Raw genomic sequence first — 25,001 nt, forward strand, 5'->3', positions numbered from 1 at the left:
CACACGGAAAACAGCTGTCACATGGTAATGACATTAAAAGCCACTAAGCTGATCTGCATTCAAAGCCATGCCATAGAGGTGAAAGGCCCTGTAGCCAATTATTACTCCTCTGAGCCAGACAGTCCCCAAACACAAGCAACATATGCAGATCCATCCCTCCTTGTCTTTAATTAGATCCTGCCTACCCTCTGTAGCAACAGCAGTATAAGTGAGAAGGGCACATGTTAGGCAGTGGGGAAATAATCACAAAAAGATCCCGACGTGTTCTGTCTGGCACGTCCTGCTAACACCTGCATGCTGTACACGGGAAGGAAAACCAGCAGCAAGAGACAATTTTTACAGTGTCCGTTCTGCAAAATGTATGACTTTCATGGAGCTAATAAGCACAGGGCATTCTGTGCAGAATTGCCCAAGTCTCTTCGTCCGCTGCAACAACCATGTCACTGACAGATTAACAATGACTGTTTTTTCTGGTAGTTGTGGGTACACAAGGAATACAGGTTTGCACCCACTGGTTATGAGGAAATAGCTTTAAAATGATCATTGGCACAATCTGGTACTACTTGAGTGAATCTAGTCAATCTACCCAATTTGCAGTGATTATGAAACTGGGCAAAAGCTAATAAAAAGGTCCAAAGAAAGGTACTAGAGCAGCCTAACTGCCTTAGTAGAGATTTTCTAGCCACAAACTCACCTGGCTGTTGCTGCAGGTTCTGACACGGAGGACTCCCATGCCCATATCTATGCAAGGTCCCACTTGCTCTGACGCCAGCCTTTCTGGTAGAGTTGGTGCAAAGTCCAGTTCTGCTTCTCTTTCCAGAAGGAAGAAGGTCCACTGCCAAAGGTCCCAGGCCTTGATCTCTTTCCTAGATCTCTCAGCTTAAGCGGATCTTTTCTGCAACACCAGCCACTCTGCAGTAGCAGACACACTTCTTGTGAGCAGAGTCAAGTGAAAGAGATCTTCCATTGCTTTAGCCTGAACAAGTGATGTGATCCATATCAGTATATATGAATGGTATGATCTATACCATTCAAATAATAGTGGTCTACAGGTCTTTCCCACACTACTCCAAGGTATCTCCCTTACAACTGCTCCCGCTCCTCCTGCACATGACTTTGCTTTGTCAGTGAGTGCCTCCTCCTTTCCCCCAGCTCTTCTCCCTGCTGTAGCCAGTTTCACCCTAGGAATCCCCTCTACCACTGGAAGGAGGGACAGTTATCCTTCCTTTTAATCCCTCTGTCAGGTGAATCCCCACCATACCAGCTGCTGCCTATTCACCAACCTACCTATTTGGCAGAACCAGGTTTCTAATGTGGAATTGACACAACCTGCTAAAGAGTGTGGGTAAGCAACAAAGTCTTGACAGCCCACTAACCCAGGACAGATGTGCCAGCAGCATGCACATACATTAGTCCATTAAGTATCTGCTTCCCAATCCCAGAAAGCACCTCTAGAAAGGAGACAAACCCCCCTGGGATCAGCAGACAAGAAGCACAAGATCAACACACTGAGTCATACACAGAGTCATTCTCATAGAAATCTCCCTCCTTCTCTACAGTACACTGACTTCAACACTTACTCAGTAACAGATTAAATATTTCATTTCTGAATTTCAAAGGCTGCAAATGAAAACACCATCAAAAAGGGAAGGAATCGTAGCATAAATAATCATAGCTGCATCCACAAACTGCAATTAATCACTTACTTTTTACACTGCAAGTCAGAATCTATGAATGTGGTTTTGTTCCACTGATCTGCATGAAGCTTAATAGGGATTTTTTTAAAAAAATCACTGCCTAAGAGTTTCCAAAATGATCCTATAGATTTTACTGTCAATGAGTCAAGAATGACCAATACATAAAGAATCTGCAGTAGGAGAAGACTTGTGCATTTTCCCTCAGAAAAAAATGGAGGCGATCTCAGAGCACAGAGATACTAATGGAGTGCATGGAGCGGGAAGGGAGGGTCTGACACTATGCCCTCAGAGCTATGGCTCAGACTAATGAATTATCTCTGCTTGGTTAAATCTCTGGCATTACTAATCAGACAAGAAGCATAAAATGGAAAGTTCATTAGCAAGATCATAAAAGAGTCATACTGACAAAGATCATTCGACTTGGCGATAGGAAGGTCAGTTACAGGAACTGGGAAATCGCTTTGCTTAAGGAAAATGCGTTAGACCAAAAGTAACTCAGAGTCCAGAAAAGACCTGCACTGGAGTTGTGTGCAATGTTCTGCTTTATTTTTGGAACATAAACAGGGAAACATTTCCTTGACAGTGGATAAACTAGACTTTCTTTAATCATTTTCATCCTGCCCAGGGTAAGCTGGACAGTATCAGCTTTCCCCCACAGCTGATTCATTTACCTCCGCCCAGACCCAGACAGCCCACAGCTCCTCTGTAGGAAACGCATTCAGCACAAGTCACAAGATGGTCTCAGAAGCAGAATTTGCTAATTGTGTCAAATTATGTGTGAAGGGTTTACAATATGGATCACTGCCCACTTGGGATTTAAAGGAGATCGCTAAAGTAATTTCAAGATTTCAAGATAATTCAAAAACCCAGTTCCCAGAGGTTACTAAACACTCTGTCCCCTTATTACTACTAAAACCATGCTACACTGGGGGTTGGATTTTTTTCTTCAGGGGTAGGAGAGAGAGGAAGGGACATGGTGGTGGGTTTTTTATTAGAATAATTAGGAGGGGAAAAAGCAGAATCTGTATATTCTCCATATTTAGCCTGATTTCCTAAAGAAATAAGGAATAATAAGGCTATATAAAGCCTTTTCACTTTTGAGGTCACTAGCCTATTTCAACCACATTTGGGAGAGAGAGCAATGGCAAAGGGATTCCTACACATCTCATGACCATGAACTAGGCAGGTAGAAAGGAGGCAAGAAATTATTGCTGCCTCTCAGGAAAACAATACAACCTGAGCTCAGTCATGAAGGAACACCAGAGAGGTCTGTTAGGAAGGCTGCAAAACCAGGAAAAATTCCATCTGCACCTTTAAGCCTTGAATAACCGCTCCCCCACAAAAGACACAGACCTGCAGGAAATTCAGTTGCAGTCCTGATGCATGCAAACGACTTCTTCTAATCCAATGCCTCTACCTGGAGATGCTCCGTCAACTGAAGCAGCCAACTTCCAGCAAGCATTTTGCTTTCCAAAGTAACTGTGCCAGCCAAAAAGGACTGAGGCATAGAGGAAATTAAGACGTTTGTGTTCATTTGTTTCTATACAAGTCAGCAATCAAGAAAAAGCCACTAGTCAAGGTTTACCTGCCTCATCTTTCTTGCCTCAGCCCCAACACTTTGCTGCTGCTTGGTGGGAGCAGGCAAGCTTCATCCTTGCCAAGGGCACTGCTGCATCCTGGCAGCCCCAAGCACTGATCACCAGCACAACAGGAGCTCCTGCACCCCAAAAAACTGTCAATGGGAAACAGAAGAATGTCACCAAAAAAAAGGTATTTTCTGGTGTTCAGCAATGAAGCCGGCAAGAAAACATTTCAAACATGCAAACACACAACTCCCACTGTAGCCAGGCAAAGGTAAGACACCAAGCACCTTGCCAGATGTCACTCTCCCTATACGACTGAACTGTGTCAAGTTCCTCTTACTACTTCCCCTCAAAAAACCAACACCCTCCCTACCCTACAAGCAATTGTCATGATGCACATCGGTAAGAAAGTATTAAATAAATGTGAATGGTTTCTAAGCACCCTACTCCATGCAGGATTAACCTGTAGAAGATACATTTTGGAGAATGGTCCTTTATGTTTATCCACGTCCAATCTAAATTGCAGTGGGGAAAAGTATCCTGACCACAAAAGAGCGAGACAGTTTTACAGCTAGGACACATAACACAATAACCATTTAGCCAGATTAAAGCATACTGAGAGCTGCATCAAATATTGTTTAGAGCACATAAAAACTGCTTTAATATTTAAATGTAACCCATGGCTGGGCTCTTTAGATTTGCTAGATTCACTGGGGCTGCACAGCTATTAGCTTCTACATTTCATCTTCAATTTCTCTTCACAGTAGGAGAAACATAAAAATGAGGGTCACTGCTTGGTCATTTCATTACCCCTGGCAGAGAAATGTGCTTTGCACAAATGAGGAAATATTTTAGATGTAGATTGTTGTAATGTTGGTGTGACAAAATAAAACCAGAGTTAAAAAATAATAACGATATTATAATGGTTATTTTGTAGAATAACATTAAAATAATATGCAATGTTGCAACGGTCCCCTTATCAAAGGGCCTGGTGTATTTCATTGTCATCATTTAAAAGGTCCATTAGCAAGAGCCCTGGAAATGTATGGCTCAAGGTCACAACCAAACTAAATGAGACTGAGCAGTAATTCAAAAACATTAAACTGTTTATGGTTAGAAGTCCAATAAATAAATCCTCAATACACACACACACACACACACACGAATCTTAGCAGCAAACTCCTCTATGAGTCTCCTTTTATTTCTCCAAAAACAGAAACTCAATGAAAGAAATTGATAATCTGCTTAAACCCAGAAATGGATTAGATGAAATGTCACTTTGGGAGACGTGTGACTTCCTGCCACAAGCATGGATTAGGCTGCACAAACTGTTTGGCAATGGGCGCCCTTGCGAGCCAAATGCAAACAGTGCACTCGCCCAAGTCCAGCGGCCGTGAAAACAAAGAGATGGGCAAGACCCAGGCAGGAAACAGGGGCTGACACAGGCATGGAGCCCTCTACTGCCACACTGCATGGGGACAGCTCACCTTGGGCAGGGGGAGAAGATCATTACTAGTCTCGAGGAGAAGATTAAGTGCAGAAGAAACAGGAACACAATGTTATTTATTAATCATGACCTGTGAGGAGAAAACCAGTCATCTTACTAACACTTAGCTCTATTTGCACTATCTAAAGCGTGGCATTTAACCCATATTCTAAGTATCTGAATAAAGGGACTTGATTTTCAGTCACACTCTTCTCCTCCCCAAAAAAAGTCAGTGGGAGGTATGTGCCTCTGCTTTACCAACTTTAAATGAAGATGAGAATATGTCACTACTTTGCAGTCACTTCTGGCCCTGAATGAGAAATGTTGTTGAAATGAGAAACCTAGCAGTGCTTATTACGAGGCTATTCCTCCTCAGCTTTCTGCTCTGGCCCCGAGCTCTGCCTTAGATCCTGACAATGGTCGTTTTGCTAACCTTGGAGGATCAGGACATAAGTCTTATGGTGAACATACCAGGAATTTCTGTGTACAAGAATCACTGAAGTTGGGCATATTCAGCACAACCAAAGTCACCAAAGTGTGGAAAAAGTTATTTAGGTGGTTTGATGAGAAATGTTTTGGTATATTTAGGCACATATACCAAAAGACTCTCCCATGAGCAACAAGCTCCGGAATAGCCTCCAATACAAAGCATTGTGTCCTGAAGACCCAAGCCCAGCTGAATATTAACAAACACAGGAAATCTCTTCCAGTCTTACTGTTTCTGCCTGAAAAGCATTCTCCTAAACCTCCCAGTTTAATATCTCTCACTTTCATAAGCCTTATAAAAATGCCAAAAATGGAAATGAGATTCACATAACACAAATGCAATCAATCACAGAAACTGATTCTTGGGGAAAAAATGCATAAAGTATACTCTGCTGACACCTGTAAATGGAATTCAGCTTCCAGGTAACTTACACGTCTTGCCGACAGCATGTTTTATTGATGTCACAGTGATCTTGTATTTCATTTCCTAGCTGAGTGTGGATGCAAGAGAAAAGGCCTTGGCAAGCGATTGTACTAACGCTTTGCATCTGGCTGCGCTCAACAGCCATTTGAAGGCTGTAAGTGCCTGGAGAGCAGTGGCACACCTCTCTGGAAGTTTAATCCATGACAGGAGCTGAATGCACATCCAACAAATTATAAGTTACATATGAGGAAAAATATTATTCTGTTAGCAGTTAAGTCACAGCCCTGCAATAAGTAAATTCCAAAGCAATACAGCTTTGTCTAATGACTATCAGTTGGCCAAAAAGAGCTCAGGGGTATGTAACACAGGCAGAAATAAAACCCCATACATCTTGATTTAGATACGTTGAAAGCATTTCCTCTAATATGGCTTTGTAGTTTCCCACTAAAATCTTTCATCACGGCAGCCCTCAGCTCCCATGCATGCAGTAGTACAGCTACTACAGACAAACCCCCTCTGCCTGGTCGGTCACTTAATCAGGGCTCACATCTTCCACACATACAGGATATGATTCAAAAGTGACATAATGCACATTCATCCCAATTTCCCAATAATCCCCTTTCACCACTTGTGGAAATGCTAGCTCAACAAAACGTAATGACATTATTGCAGTTAAGTCATTTTCAAGTTAAGTGCCTGGCTCTCTGTCTCTGGGACCCCACCAACAGTTAGGCTCCATCGCGGCAAATAAACAAAGGCTTCAGTTTTGCCTCATGTTTGATTAAAAGGGGGATAAAAGCTGGGTTTAATGATCTCAGTTACTAAGGGCCAATCCAGATTCCATTTAGATCAATGTGAGCCTGTTGCCTTTAAAGGCAGTTGGACCAGACTCCACCAATGTAGGACCTCTCCTTTCACATACACTTCTTAAACCCTTCCTTCCAGGATTTGTCAAGTCCCTCATGGTGGCAATTCCTCCTTGTGTCACAGATTCGCCAGGCAGGCAGGATGCTCTGTGGCAGTCTGCAAGGTTGGTCTCTAAGCAAACTGAGCCCTTGGGATGCAGGCTGTCTACCAGCAGGCTGTGCTCATGGTGCCCAGTTGGTCCAGCCCCGAACTGCAGACACCATGGAGAAACAATCTGATACCTACAGTGTAAAAGCCATAGCTGCAAGCCTGGAGGTAGTGTTGGCCAGATAGATTCAGCTCCCTGACCTGTCCAATTTCACTTATGTCTAACCTCCTCCTTCTCCCCTGTGCAATGAGGCAGAGCTCCACATCATGGGGTATGGAAGGGACACATGACAGACCCCAGCCCTGGCTCAGCGAGGGGCTGCAAGGCAGCCCAGCCCATCACCCCAAGACCAGGCACAGCAGAGCAGTCAGACTCAGGAGCTGCAGCCAGCACAGCAGTGTGGACACACAAGTCTAGGAGCAAGCTCAAGGCCAAAGCAATGTGAGTACATCTCCCATGGGATGTGCACATCTCAACAGAGAACCTCACCACGGCTGCCACCATCTTTTTTTGAAGTCTGCTGCATTCTCAGTGAGGAAAAGTAAGAGAGCAACTAAATAACAAGCTTTTAAAGGAAGAGATTTCCAGGCTGGGACCACATAGGGCTTCCTGGAGTAGCAGAAGGAAGTGCTACTATTTATAAGATGGTCATCAATGTTACTGTGAAAAGCACCAAGCGGCTTTTCATTCCTTACAAAACCTCTGTCACTCAGGACTGGAAGTCATCCCTGTTGAATTCCCTCCTCCATAAAGAAAGAAATAATACTGAAAACTAATAACCAACAGCGGAGCTGGGGAAGGGAAGAAGGACTTCTCCAAGAAGGGAGAGCAGCAAAAGGTGATTGCAGGGGAATGAACTCTAGTTGTCCCAAGGCAGGTTGCACTGGGGAATGGGAAAGAAGTCCCTACCCTCTCACAGAGCCACCAAAACCTCTTACAAATAACCTCCCAGAAACTCTAACTAACCCTGCACACAGCACCCGCCCTGACATGGCCCCAGCCTTTATATTTCACCCACTCAAATCCATAACCCCTTCAGCAGCCCAAGCAAGCCGGGGACACATGAAAGGAAAAAAAAGTAACTGGAGACTCACATCAACACTCTATGTGCATCTGCAGGTTCCAGCTAAGAAGTTTAGCAGACACCAACATTCACTGCTTAAATTGCACTGTGCCACCACAGGCTGCTCGTGGTGTAAAATGACATAGCACAAGTCTCATAGTACCTAGAGAGCAAGCCATAGACCAGGGCTCCATTTTGCCAGGCACACAAATTTCATGGATATTTCAGGTATTTCTAATCTCTCCTGTTCCATAGAACCAGGTCTCCATGTTCTTGAAGGATCATTTCTCTCAACATATACACTCCCTTCCAGGCAAGAAAAAAAAAAAAAAATTATTCATTTATTCTTCTCTCCTCTCTTCAATCCTAACTGCAATAGTGTCGCTCAGATTTGGAAACTTGAGGTGCCCCATGGAGACAAGACAGCCATTTTTCCATTACAGCAGTGCCAAGCAGCCGTCCCACACAGCAAGACATCCCCTCGCACACCCTGCCCCACGACTCGTGCAGAGACAGGGAGCACCACTGAACTTTCTGCTTAACTTTCTGCAATTTATGAAGAGCCCCCAAAGGACCTCCCAGAGCAGAGCCTCAGGCTGAAACAGAGACACATCCTAAAACCCCAGAGCAGGGATGCAGTGACTTAATGACAGTTCAGCCTGTGAATCTAGAATAGCAACTCGTTTATTGTCTGAAGCTGGAATCCACTTTGTGTGATGACAGATAGCTTAGGAGAAGCAGACCTTGCCTGCCAAGTGAACTTCAAAAAGGACAGGGGGAAAGCAAAAATGTGGCTAGAAACCAAATGCATTGCTAAACCTAGATAACACACTGTTTACCAACAGCAAACTAGATTAGGGGAAAAAAGGGGGGGATTTATGCTAATGTTCTTAATTTAATAACTGTGATCAGATATGGCTTTGTTTCTTCCATGTAATTTGTGTAATACAAATAAAGTACAAGGGCTCTTTTCCACTATAGGAAATGAGAATTATTAAACATTGCATTGAAAAGCAAAGGAATGTGTTTATTGACATGAAAAATGATCCTGCGGATACAAAAGCTTTTGTATGTTAATTGCTAAATGTCAATGCAATTTAGAAAGTGGTTGCAGAAGGGAAGAATTCCTTTCCAAAACAGAAGTGGCTTTTCCTCATCTACCAGCCTGATTCAAGACTGCATCTTGAAAGTATTTATGGCTGTGTTTTGATCGGTGACACTGGGTCAGTACCCAAAAACATCCTCACTTCATATTGATGTGGTTACTTGCTAGGAGGCATAAAGGAAGTGAAGGATTTCCTCCCAGTTTTATTACTGAATGCTCAAAATGTTTCCTGGGGTAAACAACACTAAAGCCATCTGGTTTTTTCTCTTTTTTTTTTTCTTTTTGGAAACAAAAGGAGAACAACAGTAGCAACTAGTGAATGGAAAAATACAGATCTAGAGCTGTGTAATGAAAAAGACCCTCCTCTGAAAGAGGGAAGGGGGAACAACCACACACGTCTTTGGCTGATATATAAATTCAGCAGTGTTGGAAGTCTTTGAATATGTTGTCTCTGGTCTTCCGTCCCACTCCATAAAGGAGAAGAGAAATACAAAATATGTTATTCGGCTCCCAGCTAGTTAGAGATGATTCAGTAAATTAAATTTTGGACTGGCAAATGAAGGAGCTTCTTAAATTCTTTAATCACAGCCTGTTGATTTACTGCTCCAGGGGAAAAAAAAAAACAAAAAACCAAACAAACTTTTGCAGCCCTGATGGAGAAAGGCAATTAAAGAAAATTTATAATGCAAACATGAGCATATTTGCAGAAGGAAGTGAATACATTTTATGCAAAACCTCTTCTGTGAAGCATGCAAACCCTGCTAGGTATAGAGCAGCCAGTGCTTGTTGCACTAAGTCAAAAAAGAGGATGCATTTCACCAGGACAAAACAGCAGAATTTGCAGAGCACACTGTGGCTTCCTTCCTCATCCTGCACCACCTGGAGAACCTCTGACTGTAAAACCTCAAGACAATTTAACTAATACAGAGGAAACGTTGATGTGTCATGGGATGACTGCCAAGGTCTCCCTTCCATGTCCAACACCTTTCTCTGCCAAACCATAGCCAGCCATGCTTATGGAGATCTCTCCCTTCCTAAAGTATCATCTCCTTAAAAGACACTATTTCCACAGCTCTGCAAAAGTGGTTCTCATAGCTATGGACAATCCATAGCTTTCCCAGGAGCATGGTCAGAAGCAGCTTATCTTCACTAGCTCTTATCTAGAAAAATCTAAACACAGGACTGGCACTGAGGGAGACAAATATAAGGAAAGGCAACAGGAAAAGGAATCCAAAAAGCAGAAATGAAACCTAATGGCTGAGCAGAAGAGTTTGCTGCCCCACTCCTGCCTGGAGAAACACAGGAAATCATACAGTTAAATGACTCATCTGGTAAGCTGGGCTCATTAATAAAAATGCTTTTATTACAGTTATACAGCGAGGAACAAGGAATGCAGGCGATGCCTACAGCCTTGCAAGTCTACGTGGGAACAAAGTGCCTCTCCTACCATGCCTGCAGTTGTAGTCACACAGTTCAGCATATGTGTTCCCCTGGCACTGCTGTGGGGCTGCAGTTGTGTTTCTCCATAAACCATGGTGGGATTAATGCAGAAAGACCAGGCACAACTCTGGGATCTGTACTGTCCCAGAAGAAATTGAAAAATTTCAGAGTATGAAGAAAACTGCCACCAAAATGATTTAAAGGCTGGGGAGGAGGAACTGCTTCCAGTGAGAAATTTGATGGGCAGGATTTGTTTAGCTTATCAAAGAGAAGACCAAGGGTGACTTGATTACAGGGTATTAAGCACCTCCACAGAGAGAAAATACCAGTCGTAAAGGGCTCTTTAATCTAGCAGAGAAAGGCTTAACAAGAACCCATGGCTGGAAGCTAAAGCCAGACAACTTAAAATAGAAAATACAGTTCAGATTTTAAACAGTAAGAGCAAACTGGCAAAGGATGCAGTGGATTCCTCAGTCCATCTTGAAACATGCTGCACAGCTGCCTCTATTCATAGCAAGGGCCAGCCCTGCAAGGAGCACTGCTGACACCCTTCCCCTCCACACACCGCAGAGCTTGAGCCACAGGAGATGCTTTCAAAGAGGGAGAGGGACTTGACCTCCCACACCCGCTTTGTGAAAGAGCTCCGGCTGTAGCTGTGCTCCCTTCAGTGCAGGTTATCTGTGATTCTGTGATTCTATCTAGATGAGATATATGGAGTGTGGCACAGTTTCTTCAAAAATTGATTGCACTATTTAACAGATAAATTTGAAGTCAGCATTCATTAAAGAGTATACAAATTTACTGCAACTGATTTTGACTTTCCACCTGCAGAGCAAGATTCAAAGAATATTCAAAGAATATTCAAAGAAGATTTAAAGACAGGTTTTTGGCTACTGTTTTGTAAAGCATTTGGTATCCTAGTAATATTTGGGATTCTTCCTCCTATCTAATTACTTCTATTTCCTGTTTTCTTTGGAATTGCTACTATGTTCTGCATTGCTGGAATCTGAAATATTGTTTCTTGGAACATTATTGTATTTATGCATACCACAAACTCCAGAGATGCTGAATTCCTTTTTGTTCTACTGCTCCAACTTTTGAAAAAATATTTCCCATCTCCAGCAAATATTAACACACCTCCCCAAAAAAGTGTGAAAGCTTCAAACCTGTATAAAAATGTTTAACCACTAAAACATTGTTTTCATTTAAAGCTAAAAGAAAAACACACAAAAAAAGAGTGGCTTCAGTTTTCAAATACAAAATAACATGTTGTTGACAGTATTGAAAAGACCCATTTTGTCACAAAGCCAGTTTCTGTTCAATAAACAGTGAAGAAAAATTATATTTCTGTACTCACACTAGCTGCCTGCCTAATTCTGTGCTCCAGCAATTTGGTGAAAAAACCCTTTGATAGTCAGTTCACATGTTCATTTCCTTCAGCTGAAAGAAAAGGAAAAGTGTTGGAATTAAAGCAAAGAACTGGGAAATTGCATTTTTTTCCTAACTCTGCCACAGATCAAGAGACAGGTCTATTATCACACAGGCAATTTCTCTTTTACTGAAAAAAATGGGATATAATATTCCATTTGAGGAAATACTGCTTTTTGCTTTACTGCTTTGACATCTGTAAAGGGATGCAGGGTCAGCTGATGGGAAGCCAAATGTATTGCAGCTCTTCATTACGTTCTTTCATACATTAGCTTGAAGACACACTCAGGTTTTGGGTATAAAAGTCCAGGATTCTGCAAGTAAACTTGCATTGAAATTCCACTTTTTAGGTACGTCCCTCTCCCCAGCCAGTGCCACACTGTAACCTGTGCACATGTGTTTTGTAGTCTTTGTCTCCTCCTCATAGTCAGGAAGGTTCTCTGCCTTCTTGCTTTTGTGTCCTTTTCCCCACACACCACTCCTATTCTCATCATTAATGGTTGATAAATAGCTAATGAGTGGATTGGACATTAGGACCTCCCTTTCCATCTGGGCTGCATGCTATTTTACAGGCCCTGCTAGATCTTTATTAGATTTGGGTGCAGATTATTGATTTAGGTAGATGAGGTCGTTGTAACCTCATCTCAAAGAGAAAGGAAGCAGGAGAAGCCAAATGTAATTCAGCTGTTATTTTCTGTAGCAGTGCAAGTCAATGGGAGATAAAAAGTCAAAACAAAACCAAAAAGTGTGCGTTAAAAAAAGTTGTAACTGGACCTTATACCAAAAGCAATGCTCTTACAAGCACTTGAAAGCAAAAGACCTGAGATAAGGTATAAAAGTTAAGAGCTTTTCCCAGTTTAGCACTACAGAATAGGTGGTAGGTGCTAGTAACGAGACAATGTTAATAAAATGCCAGGCTGTTCCTAGGGCAAAGTGACATCTATTTATAGAATAAGAACACTTTACCTAAGATATAGTGATGGCTTAATAAAAGGACATCTTTTGCTTAAGTTATTTTTACTCCTGTTAAATGGCCATATCAGCACCCGCAGATCTAATAAAAGCAGAGCTCAGACTTTGTACTAAGCACTTTCGAGCATCCTGTCAGAGGTAACTTAAGCACAGAAATCTCCCAGAAAGTCTGACATTCAGAGCTGGTGCCTCTAAAAGACTTCAGCATGCTGTCACCACTTATAATCCCATGGAAGTGAGCACTAAGAGTGTATATGGGTTCAAAAAGAGACTGCTTAAACACATGTAAAAGAAACCTGGAGAGACTTTAGGAAATAAATCCTTGCACAGGTGTGTACAACAGTTGCGTGTTCATCTTTACCTGAAGCCCAGTCCACGCACAGGGAAGCATGAGCCCAGGTGGAGGACAGCACTAACATGGCTAACTGTGTTCCTGGCGACTCACTGGTGGCTGTGTACCTTTCTCCTCCTCTTCTCATAGTCGTCTCAGGCCAGCCCTGTCCTTCCCAGCTCCACCAGACAGCTCACAGCTGTAAATTCAAAACAGATGTGATCCCAAGCTAAGCACCTGCCTCTGAGATAGAGGTGCCAACTGCAGCTCAGCACCCTCTTGGCCACCCCCACCTGGCCTGTTTAGCCCCACGAGCACCTCTCTCATCATTCTCTGTTTTGGGGAATGTAACCCAGGGTGGCAAATTCCACCAGGCAGCAGAACACTTAGTCAAGCTCACAAAGGACTTGTGTATTGTGTGCCTAATCCTTGAGCATTTGGGGATTCCCATCCTAAAACCACATACCAAATCACACAAAAGCCGTTTTCACCTGGACACAGGGTCGTTGTTCACTCCTAATGCACCGTGACAGGTTGCTGGCTGTTTCCAAATTACAGCTCTTTGATCTCCTCATTCTAAAGGAATATGAAATTCAAGATTGCCAGTGGTATCCAGGGGCTGTCAAGTTGCACTAAGCTCTCTCCCTTTCACATGACATCCAGCTGGTGTTTACCTCTGTAGCCACGTTGTGGTGTGGAATTCCAAAATCACTGAGCGCAAGAGCTGCGGGGAGGAGGCTTGGGTTGCTCACGCATGCTAAACTCCAGTAAGACTTTGTCCAGCTTGTGACTGAGTCTGCACAAGCCGCTCTGTCCTATTTAGCAGATAAATTTGGTTACCTGGAAGAATGCCAGGCTGGCAGCACAGCCCCCTCCCTGCAGTGCCACAGCAATGGCCAACAAGGAGACCTGGCAACTCAGCAATGCCAGATCCAAACTATTTATTTATTACTATGTTTTACCTGATATGGCCCATGGTGATATGAGTGTTTCTTTACCTCTCATCCACAAATGACCAGCATTAAATGCTCAGCTCATCAGTATGTGATAATGCTCACATAGGATTCACTCTCTCTCTGTTTTTGGTAAGAAAAACCGTCAGAGAGAGCAGCATATTCTGGTTTACTGCACCCGCAACCAGCTCCTGACCAGGCACTGCAACCTTACAGCCCACCGAGCATAGGTGTATCCTGACCCATCTTGTTTTAAACCAGCCAGAGAGCCAACACCCTGGGGACTGATGTGATTTCTGAGACGTTGGAGAAGAACTGGGACAGTTTTCAAATTGTATGTATCTGCAGGCACTTTTGCAGCCTATGCTGAGTCCACCCAGACTGGGCTGTTTTGAAGCTCACACCATAATATCCAAGCTATGATGCAGTCTGCAGCAGAGCAGTAGACGTAATCCTCATTCCCTGGGGCTGTGGGCCCAAAACTTGGGTATGCTATGGTGCATGACCTGCCCCAGGGAATCATTCTCCGACAGTGATGTCTGGGACACTCAAAAGAAAATTTGACCATATCTGTCCAAAATGCAATTAAGAAACTACTGCCACAGGGCCAGAGCATCTTAGCCTTCATTTACCATTTTGTGATTTCACCATTACTCTAAAAAGGTCAAGATATCTCTTCACAAAACTGGTTTGAGTGAAAAATTACATATTTCTATCCGGTGTGTGGGATGACTAGCCTGTCTCCAGCTCTTACCAGGTGTGCAATAAGAGGCTGATTCCTAGTCTTCCTCATCTTCCAAAGACTAGAAAGATTCTTAAATCAAAACCACAACAAATTAGAGCAGTCACCTTCACCACAGCTGACTGAGCATGCCAACCATGCAGTGGGTGGGTGTGAGTTGTATGCCCATATGAATGTTCATTTTCTGGGTAAGAAGACAGGAAGAAGCTGTAAAGTGAAAGGTTTTATATGTTTGACCCAGTAAGGCTCTTTCTGCAAGCTCCACTCCCTCACTCCAACTTAAGCCAAATGCTCTCTTGTTGAACTTCACTGCCACTACAGCCAGAATTTCCTTTTTGCCTCATTAGCCAGAGCAGTAGCTTGTTGTTTTCAGACTTTGCTAACACTTCCTTCCCTCTCCCCATCCATAATGCTCCATCAGACATCATCATGCTTCAGTAAGAAAATAATGAAGAAAAATGTATATTCAACAGAGTTTGCTAAGACTGCTTGCTTTGCTAGTCTCCATTTTGACTTTTGTTAATTCTTGAAACATTTCTGCCAGGCAATACCTACCCTGCAGCATGAAGTAACAATATCAATAAACACTACCTGGATTCCCTGTGGAAATACACCAGTTTCCTCCTCCCCTTGGGATGACAAATATCCTTGCCCCAGCTGCTTAGAAGTTACCCATCTTTTCCTCGGCAAAACACTCAGATTTTCCTCACTACTTTCGTATTTTGCAAATTTTTTAAGGAAGAAATCCTTGCTGGAGATGTTTGCAGAGAAGTTAAGGACCCATGAGAAGTCATACAGTGGGGAGGACACTGTAAGGGCCATGAGGGCATCCTCCCCTCTCCTGCAGGTTTGGCTGCTGGAGCTTAGGGTCAAACAGGTCTGATCCTGATCCTGACCCACAGGCTGACAACCTGGCCTGGCCTCAGCCCATCCCTGTCCCTGCGGAGGTGCCTGGTGCTCTGGGTTGGGGACTGCCCCTGGCTGCCCTGCCCCCCGAGCCTGCCCTGCTCCCTGGCTGGGGCGGTGGGATGGATCCTGCCCTGCCAGCCTGAGGAATCCCCACAGCTCCTGGCCCCCAGACAGCTACCAGCCTGCACACTTGCCTACAACTCCTGAGCTCCCACCTCTTCCTTGCTGCAGGAGACACCTTTGGGGATCTCAGCACCTCAGTCCCACCCACTGGAATCTGCTTTTACATCTGGGTCTGGCTCCTGTTCCCCAATTCTTCCCCAATAGAACGGCAGGACTTTCCTGTTTCACAGCAGTGAGAGGTTCAACACCGAGGTGCTAAGGCAACACTAAGACAGGGCCCTGCCTCAGACCGTCGTCCTGGTCATGACTCCAGGACGCTTGCACAGCGTGAATGGTCTCATTTCCTGCACGTATCGCAGTTTCCATGAGTGTTCTCCTTTTGGTTGATCCCATGCTGGTAGCACAGCAAACACACACCAGAACTGCACTACTAATAACAACCTCTCGGGGAAGCTACAAAGCAGGGCTGTAGATAGCGATTTCATTAGTCATTAAAGCAGCAACTAAGAATGCAAAGCATGGACACCACCAAATACCAAGTGGCACAGATCTGAAAAAACAGTCAGCACACACCAGTCAGCCAAAGCTTGAGTCAGGAACACTTCCCTGTGAGACCAGGCTGCCACAAACACGACCTCTGGGAATACCCTGCAGAGACCTCTCTGGAGCCAACCAGTGCTCTTCAGCAAGCTCATGCAAAGGTAATGCTCCTGTCCACATCAACCCTGAGAAATCCTTCAGGAAGTCTGGGCTCTCTGTAGGCTTGCGTGCATACTTAGCATTATAACTTTACTTATTTCTCAGAGACTCACTAAAAACAGCTTAGCATCAGTAAATGCCTTCCCCTAGATAGCTCAAAGAAGTCATGAAGAAGCCATAAGAAACAATCACTGCTAATCACACGAATGGTTCAATAATCCTAAGGATCGCCCAAGCCTTCAGTACCATAATCACAAAAAAGAGAGCAGCCTCTCCTTTCATTTTCCATGTTTTTTTCTCTTCATTTCACCAAGATTTCCTTGTTCCTGGATGGGCAAACTACAGTGCTCTTTGCAAGCCCTGTCCAGCACAACCATACTACAGGACAAAAAACTATTTCTAAGAAAAGAAGAAAATCCAATGTCTGCGTCTGCACAGCAGCAAAGGGAGATGCTGTAGTGGACCTGACAGTCCTGGTCCTCGGTGTTTACGCTGGCCACGTCCCTGCTTTGTATGGATACGCCTGAACATGTGCATGAACATGGAGGTAAGGGCTCCTCAGGCACTTACCAGCATCTGTGGCTGGGAGCAGCACGTTATGGAAGGAGTCGGAAATTGGTACCTCCTACATGCTTGGGAAGAGATACACCATGCAGCTAACCATCAATGTACACAGCTTATCCCCTCCCACCACCATTCATCCAGAGAAATCTTTGAGTCACTGCTGCCAAGAAAGCAGTGACATTTCAAAGTAGCCACACACAGATTAACCAGCATTTATGTTGGCTGCAAACGAGTCAACACAAGCTGATCTTACAGCCCCAGACACACCAGGCCTCCTGTTGCCATTTATTTGGCAACAAACAGAGATCAGAGTCTCATGTTCTCATTCCTCACCATTAGGTTCCTCAGGTTGGCTCACTGCTTGGCCCAGGCTCAAAACCAATGTCATCTGCAGCAAACATAGAGCTAAATTGTACTTGTGGCCACCTGGTCTGTGGATGCGTTATTGGCTCTCACTCAGAACATGGTGTTTCCTAAAGAGTTACAAGCTGGGGTAAATGAGAGGGATTATCACATAACAAACACCGGTAGGTCCTCCTTAATTCAGAAACTGTGCTCTACATCCCTAACCACCATCACCAGACACCTTATCCTTCAATGTATAGATAGTTTTCAACCTGTGGCCCAAGGACACCTGGGAATCCTAGGATGATCCTGCAAAGGGTAATTAAGAAAAGCGAGTCTATTCTTAATGGGCTTAAATGAGCTCTATGGGGATCCACATGCTCACTGAGAAGTGTTTTTAATAAGAAAAAAAAGTCTTATACAGATATTCACTGCACCAAAGAGTTCTTTCTCCAAGATGGACGGAAGTCAGCTAGAGACACCTTCTTGGCCCTAAGCCCCTCTCCCACAAACAGCACACCCTCCACATACTGTGTCTGTACCCATGCACACTGACCAGCTTAGTATCCGATGACCTCCCGCTATGCTCACCTACCAGATTTTCAGCCCGTTACTGCTGGCTCCTTGACCTTTGCCACAAAACAGAGCGCTGAGTTTTGAGTCTGACTCTTAACCCCCATAGCTACACAGAGAGCATGCCAACAGAGATGGAAAAGACCATCACAGCTGCAGAAATGCCTTTTATGGACCAAGCAGTTGAGCTCTGATGCAACTAGACTGACATGATGCAGAGGGGAGGTCTCCAGGTGGTGTCACCCCAACAGTTGCAGAAGGCTAGCACAATGCTCCTTCAGGTCCTCAACTCTGTACTCGTTTCTTCCTTTACCACCACCAGCTTCATATAGATATGTATATAAGTATTATACACACAATCCCACCTCATCCCTTCCCAAGGGGTCTCGGGCAGCAAAGGCTTGTATTTAACATTTTAGAAGCCCCAAATCTCAACCACAAACTCCTGGAACAAGCTGAGGGACATACTTCCAACTTCATTTGTACCCAAACATGTACACAGTCACCTAGTTCACTCCTGCGGCAATCGCACTGTGTCTATTACTATAAGGTGCAATCATCTCTTGCACTTTTGACAGTACTGGATGTAAGCAGTCCACATGGATCTGCAGCTGTTCTAAGGTAGATGTTGATGACAAGCCTACAGCTCAAATTTACTACTGTATTTGTCTAAACAGCAGGGCCCTAGGAGCTCATTTCTCTGCAATCTGAATTCCCACCTGAGGCAGGACCTGACCCTGACAGGTGCCCTTTCCCTCCCTGAACTCCTGGAGTGACTCATTTTCCACTGCTTCACCAGTAACTCTTCCTTTGTGTTTCCCTCTCTGCTGCATCTTGGAGAGCATACTCTATATCCTGATTTACATGGAGAATCCCTGGGTTAAAGTTGCTTTGAGATTCAAGCCACTTTATCCTTTATGTTTATGAGCAGCAAGCATAATATTGTACGAAGATGAACAGTTTTTAATCAGCAACACCAATACCTAAAACCCTGAAAAGTCTTCCTATATAAACTCAACCCAAAAGAACCAAACAGCAAAAAGTCACTGGACTGAGAAGTAAAGAGGAGAAAACTTCTTTTCTAAAAACAATATTCATAAAATTGAAAACAGACTAACGTGGAGGCAGCTCCTGTAATACAGTATCACTAATCAAATGCTACAACACGTTCGCTCTGAAGAGAAGGCGCACGTCATGCCACATGCATCCAGTCCCTTCTAAACTTCATTAAAGTCTAGTAAAAAATAAATAAGATAAATATCATTTGCATTTATTATACGAATTAGAAGAGCTTGCCAGATGGAGAGCTCTCCTCCAGCAGGGCTGTTGTTTTCGAAGAGAGAAAAGCACTAGCACTACCCAGCTGTTTGGGGCCTGTGATGTTCCCACTCTTAGAAAACCATCGCCCCTGGCTTCTCCCTGTAATTAGTTAGTGCTAATACCCTTGGTTAGTCTGTGGAAAAGTCACATTCTGAAAGATCACCCTTGCGAACAGCTGTACTCATGAGACAAAACGTCACCACTCCAAGCTGTCAGCCAATTCATCTCCAGCGGAAGTCAACCGGGCCATAAATTGGGAGTTCTTTATCTCAGGACAGCAGACCGAACGGGGTTTAATTGCTGAGCTATGCTAATGAGCCTTGTTTGCGACACAAGGTGCTTCATGGTGGCTCTGTTTGAAAACATGGTATTGTAACCCCCCTGAGGGCACATACAATCAGCTTAAAAACACAGCCGTCTGGATACAGAGGAGAAATCATGTAACGGTCCCTTCAGCATGGCACATTATCAAAGGCATCATTAACAGCTGCTTCATGGAGTGGCAGGAGGCTCTCCTGGGTCAGCTTAGTTCAGTTCTCTCCTATTCTTTCCTCCCTCCTCATTTTTTCTAAATCATGAGTTCTGTAAACATCCCTGTCAAATCATCTGCAGGAGAACAAAAAGATACCAAGAATTAAGTCTTTCCTAGCAGATAAGGGCTGTGTCTGTTTTTAAAAGGAATTAAAAAAAAAGCAAAGCAAAACAAAACATACCCAGGGAAAAGCAAACAGACAAAAGAATAGCGGCAAGTCTTTCTCGATGGCTTGTTGAGACACAACCTACTGCAGCCTGGATTTCACTTTATTCCTTTTGGATTAGGGACTGCAGTAGTGAAGACAGTATTGTAACATTCACATTTAGGAAAAGAATAGTCCAGGTGGACACGAGGCTACAGGTTTCCTTGTCCAAATATCGTACGCTGTTTCTTTTGCACCATTAACAGTGAGGCTTGCTTGACACAGAAAGCGCAAGCCACATTTCTGTGGGGAAGGCCAGCGCTCAGCATCTTTAAAAATCAGTAGTACTTAAATACGGCATTATTATTCTTATCGTACTACCCAGGGACGCGTGACAGGCATCACAGACCCCATGTGCTAGACACTCTACAAATATCTATTTCCCTAGTCTCTGCGATCTTTTAACCTGGGGGCCCGACCTTGCATATGCTTACACACTCCAGTAACTACCAGCATCGCATGGCCCTACTGAAATCAACAAAACTGATGAATGGAATGAAATCAGTAATTACCCATGTGCTTAATTATTTGCAGAACTGGGGGCTAAGTGCTTAATTTTTAGCTTTTTGCTTGAAAATATTAGTTCTAATCTAGTGTGCCTCACTTTGCGCTCAATCCCACAAGGAACAGCGCGTTCTGGCCTAATTAAGCAAACTGCTTAACAAAGTGTTTAACTTTAAGCATGTGAACAAACCCATTGACTAAACGCTACATTCCTTGGATTAGCATGCTCGGCCCCTTGCAGGATGGGACCCTTCAACCCAGGTATGAGGGGTAACATAACTGCGGACGAGGACCAGGACTCGATTCCCAGAGCCACCTGAGGCTGTGTGCACAGGGTGCTGGGCACCCCAGGGCTTCCCTGGCTGTTGCCCAGCAGTGCAGTGGGTGAGCCAGGATGCCTGGCAGAGCTGGGGATCCACCAATGGGTCCCCCGTTCCCTTCCTGGATGGCACCCGAGTTTCCCTGTGGAAGAGGGTGCGGAGAGGCAGTACTGGGATTTAAAGAGAAGCTGCAAATGTTCTCTGTAATTAACTGACTGAAAGTCTTCACGCTCAAAAGCACATCCCTCATTTAACATTGGCCACAACTCCCACTCTGCAGCCGCAGCCTGGTTCAGGGAAAGTGAAGAAACAGCCAAGCCCTGCTGCAGCGTGGATGCCCCTGGGAACCAGAGGGGAGCAGACCTCTCTCGCTGCCAGACTGGGAGAAGCACAGGACAGGGATGAGGCTGCAGACAGGGACTTGCAGTCAGCACCTCTCTGCATCTCTGTTTCTGTCTCCTTTTTTGCCAGGCTGAGGAGTTCCTGGGACAGGGCACATGCATGAGACCCAGCTCACCCCAGCACAGGCTGCCCGGGATGAAGCCTCCAATAGTGGCTTGCTTCCGACAAGCACTAATTTTAGGCCCTTTAGGACACAAAATAATGATAACACCCTCCCTGGAAAAAAAAAATCCCCCTGGGCCTGTGTAAAATTAGCAGTGTGCTGACTGTCCCACTTTTGCTCCTGCTATGTGGGGCAGCCTGGCTTATTAATACGCTGGACTCATTTCAAGATCCTTTGCTTTCCTCCTTGCAAGGGGAGCCCGGGGCCAGCCAACCTGCTTCTCCCAGCGGTGTTGAGGATGCCCCTGCTCACCCTGATGGCCAAAGCTTCCTGCACACCACCCTGGCAAAGTAGTGGGAGAGGACAGGGCAAGGAAGGCAGAGGTGGAGAAGCTGCAGGCAGCCCTGGCCCCTGCAGGGGAGGAAGAGGAGGGACACACCCTTTGTTAGCACAAGAGACACCCCAGCAATGAGGGCTGAGGGGCAGAGGACAGCTTGGACACTCCAAGGGGGAGAAGATAAGCCACAGGTGCTCTCCAACCTTCAGAGCCCTTGGGAGCAGCCAGGCAAAGCAGCAGGGACTTCAGTGCCACTCCCTGGGGCTGAAGAAGGGGCTGTCCCTCTGTCACTGCCACACACACGCGCACATCTGGAAACAAAGCACAGCTTAACAGGAAAACTCTTTGAAAGTGGCATCATTACCATAAACCAGTATTAGTATAAAATACGACCTCTAGCCAGGAGCACAAAGGAGATTGGTCCCTTGAGACCTGTTACCTGCCCAGGTGAAAACCTCCTGTAATGACTCCCCAGGGTGAGGCAATTTCAGAGCTGCTGTGAGATTTCTTCTAGTGTGGAAGAGAAATCCTGGCAAACCTGCAACGTCCAAGGAGCAACTTGGGGAGAAAAGGGGAGGTGACCCCCAAACACATCTACAAGCAATGTGACCACACACGTTAGAGCCATTCAAGGAGAGGAAACCTCGCCTAAAAGAACAAAGACCTTGGAAATAAGCTTTTTCGTAACGTCACATACCCTGTTCTTTCACTCCAAACTACGATCTGCTCCAACATTATATCCCACTGCTCATGATGAGTGTTGTAAGCTCTGATCCAGACCCAGCTTCCCTGTTAAATACTGATTTAACCTCAACTCAGACAAAACCTCAGAAAATTAGTACTAGATTTGATTGATATGAAACATAACAATGTATGAAGGGAGAGAAGAAAGGAAAGATCCAGGGAAAAAAGATGTCAAGTACCTTAAAACAAGAGGAGCAGTTAAACTGCCCTTGCCCCACACAGCAAAGCCCCAAGAACTAAGCCTAAGCAACAAATTTATTTCAGTAAACAAAACCCTACCAGTACGGCACTGTTTTTCTCTGTGCAGTTTTTTCCCCCATAGGGGCATCAAGTTGTGTTGCCTTGTTTTTTGTTGGGTTTTTTTCACAAAGCACATTATTCCATTTAAGTGGTTGTGCATGTTTATTAATAGAGCAAAAATGAGTGAACAATGAGCTACTCCAGGGACGCTGAAAGCCTGCACTGGAGCAATGAATCAGAGGAGCAAATCCATTTAGCAAAATGCTCATTTTAAGACATGTTCCTTTCATACTTGAGTTATTTTCCTCTACACCCCAAACGTAATTAGACTCATAGTGATATGCCGGTCCTGCACCTACGGCACCGTGTACATCTGAGCTACCCCAGCCCACCCTCCCCACCTGCCCCAGGCACACCAACAAACACGCAGGACCCCCGAGCTACATCTACTGATGTTGTGCTGCAAGACAAGCAGAGAGCGACCAACGTCAGCTCCAACATGTTGGGAAGCAATGAACAGTCACTAGAAACCTCTAGAAAAACACCCCTCATTGCAGCAAGGCCTGAGGTGGACTGTAAATGAACCAATGTAAAATGAGCACCGTTCAAAGTTACTGTTGCTCTGTAGTGGATGGAAGACCTGAGATACTGAGATGATTCTGGCCCTCCATCATGTACCCTGTAACCACAGGTGAGCCCAAGGGCTGCAAAGACCTCCTGGGATGATGGGAGACAGTTTATAGCTCCTTGCAACTACTCTACAGAGGCATAGGTTGCTATTACCAGTTATCACTCTGCTCCGGAGCAGGGAGGAGGCCCCACTATGCTCAGTGCTGCTGATAAACCCAGCGGAAAGACAGTTGCTGGCATGAATACAAATGCAAATGTGGGCACAATTCCCAAAGCAGTGGAAAACCAGCTCCCCACAGCTGGCCCTGAAAAGGGAGTCAGAAGAAAGCAAGGCACACCATGAAGGTGTGCTAACTCAGGCCACCGCCGAGGGAAAACACATGTTGCTCGCTTGCTATTGAAAGGAATCCAGTAACATGAGAATAAATATTTCAAGTCCAGCTCATCACTTATCATAACCCACCCAGCTTTGGCAGTGACACCTGAACTCCTGCTACCTTGGGACCACAAATCTCCCTGAAGATACCAAAGGTCAAATGTCTTTTATTAATTTACTCTTTCCAAATGGGATTGTTATTTACCAGCTGTCAGTAGCTGTGTGCTCGGCAGTTTCAGCTCTCTCTTGGCTTCGCTTAAATAGTTTCCCAGCCAGTGGGAGGCTGCTGCTGGCTTCAGCAGAGCCAGGACAGCCTCTGATGTGGCCTTATCCCCCGGCATACCGCAAGCACCAAACCCCTCTGTTTACAGTATCGCAGTTTCTATGTTCACTCAAACAAGATTAGCTGATTTCAGACAGTGCCTAATGAAAGCTGAGGTTTTTCATGCCAGTATTCGCCTTTCCAGCATGCAAACACAAGGCTGGAAGATCGGCCTGGCATTCAGTCTGCAGCATGTGACCATTTAATGAGGGAGGTCTATGAACTGCAGGACTAATGCACATAGGCACAAAAGCAGCTACCCGACGTGACTTGCTTCAAGTGGAAGGATTTTTTTTGTGATTAAGGCCCACGATGGGGAAACAAACCTATTCCTGGCTCTTTCACGGCCCTAGTAGGCGACTATGGGCAAATTCTATAACCATGTTCTACCTTAGGAGTCCCCCACCATAAAAAGGAGATTAAAATGCCCTTTCTCACAGGAGGATGCAACGGGTTCAGGTATTAGTGGGATGAATGTCACAGTAACGCTTGCAAAATGTAAAGACTAAAATGGAGAAAGCCCTGCTGTGCTAGCTTTAAAAGCCTGCGTGGAATTGCTGGATCACAGTGGTCTTTTGGGTCTCTCAGCAGCACCTGCAGCAAATGCAGTTTCATTGCTTCCCTCCGCCCTGCCATCCTACCCAACAGCAGTCTGCCTGCAAAACATCAGGAAGGAGAAGCCAGCAAGAACAGCAGCTGTTACAGGCACAGAATGGCTGGATGGCAATAAGCATTTTGTGCCCACGCAGGGCGCCAAGGGCCAGGCGTTCCTACACTCCCACCTTCAATTACCGCACTGCCTACTGGACTGTGGCTTCTCCTGCAGAAGGGCAAGGGGCACCTCGCTCCTCAGCAGCCTGCCCCAGCTGCCCTGCTCAGGGCAGGGCTGGGCGATCCCCAGAGGTCCCTTCCAAGTACCTGGTGGCTCGTGTTGGCTCGTGAACCTCGTAAAGTCGCAGCTTACGCAAAGTCACAAAGTCGCAACCTCCAGTGAGGTTGTTCTCTCAAATGACCATGATGAGAATGAA

General features: G+C 45.0%; 1 long non-coding RNA gene across 1 annotated transcript in view; it reads right to left on the reverse strand.

Annotated features, from left to right (window-relative positions):
• Positions 1-25,001, reverse strand: part of LOC132317554 (uncharacterized) — a 139,031-nt gene that overhangs the window by 100,458 nt on the left and 13,572 nt on the right. The window contains exon 2 of the long non-coding RNA XR_009484105.1: positions 11,657-11,739. This is a non-coding gene — a long non-coding RNA (uncharacterized LOC132317554). The remainder of the gene's footprint in view (positions 1-11,656; positions 11,740-25,001) is intronic.

This window comes from Gavia stellata, chromosome 9 (assembly GCF_030936135.1).
Source record: "Gavia stellata isolate bGavSte3 chromosome 9, bGavSte3.hap2, whole genome shotgun sequence".
Classification (NCBI taxonomy): domain Eukaryota; kingdom Metazoa; phylum Chordata; class Aves; order Gaviiformes; family Gaviidae; genus Gavia; species Gavia stellata.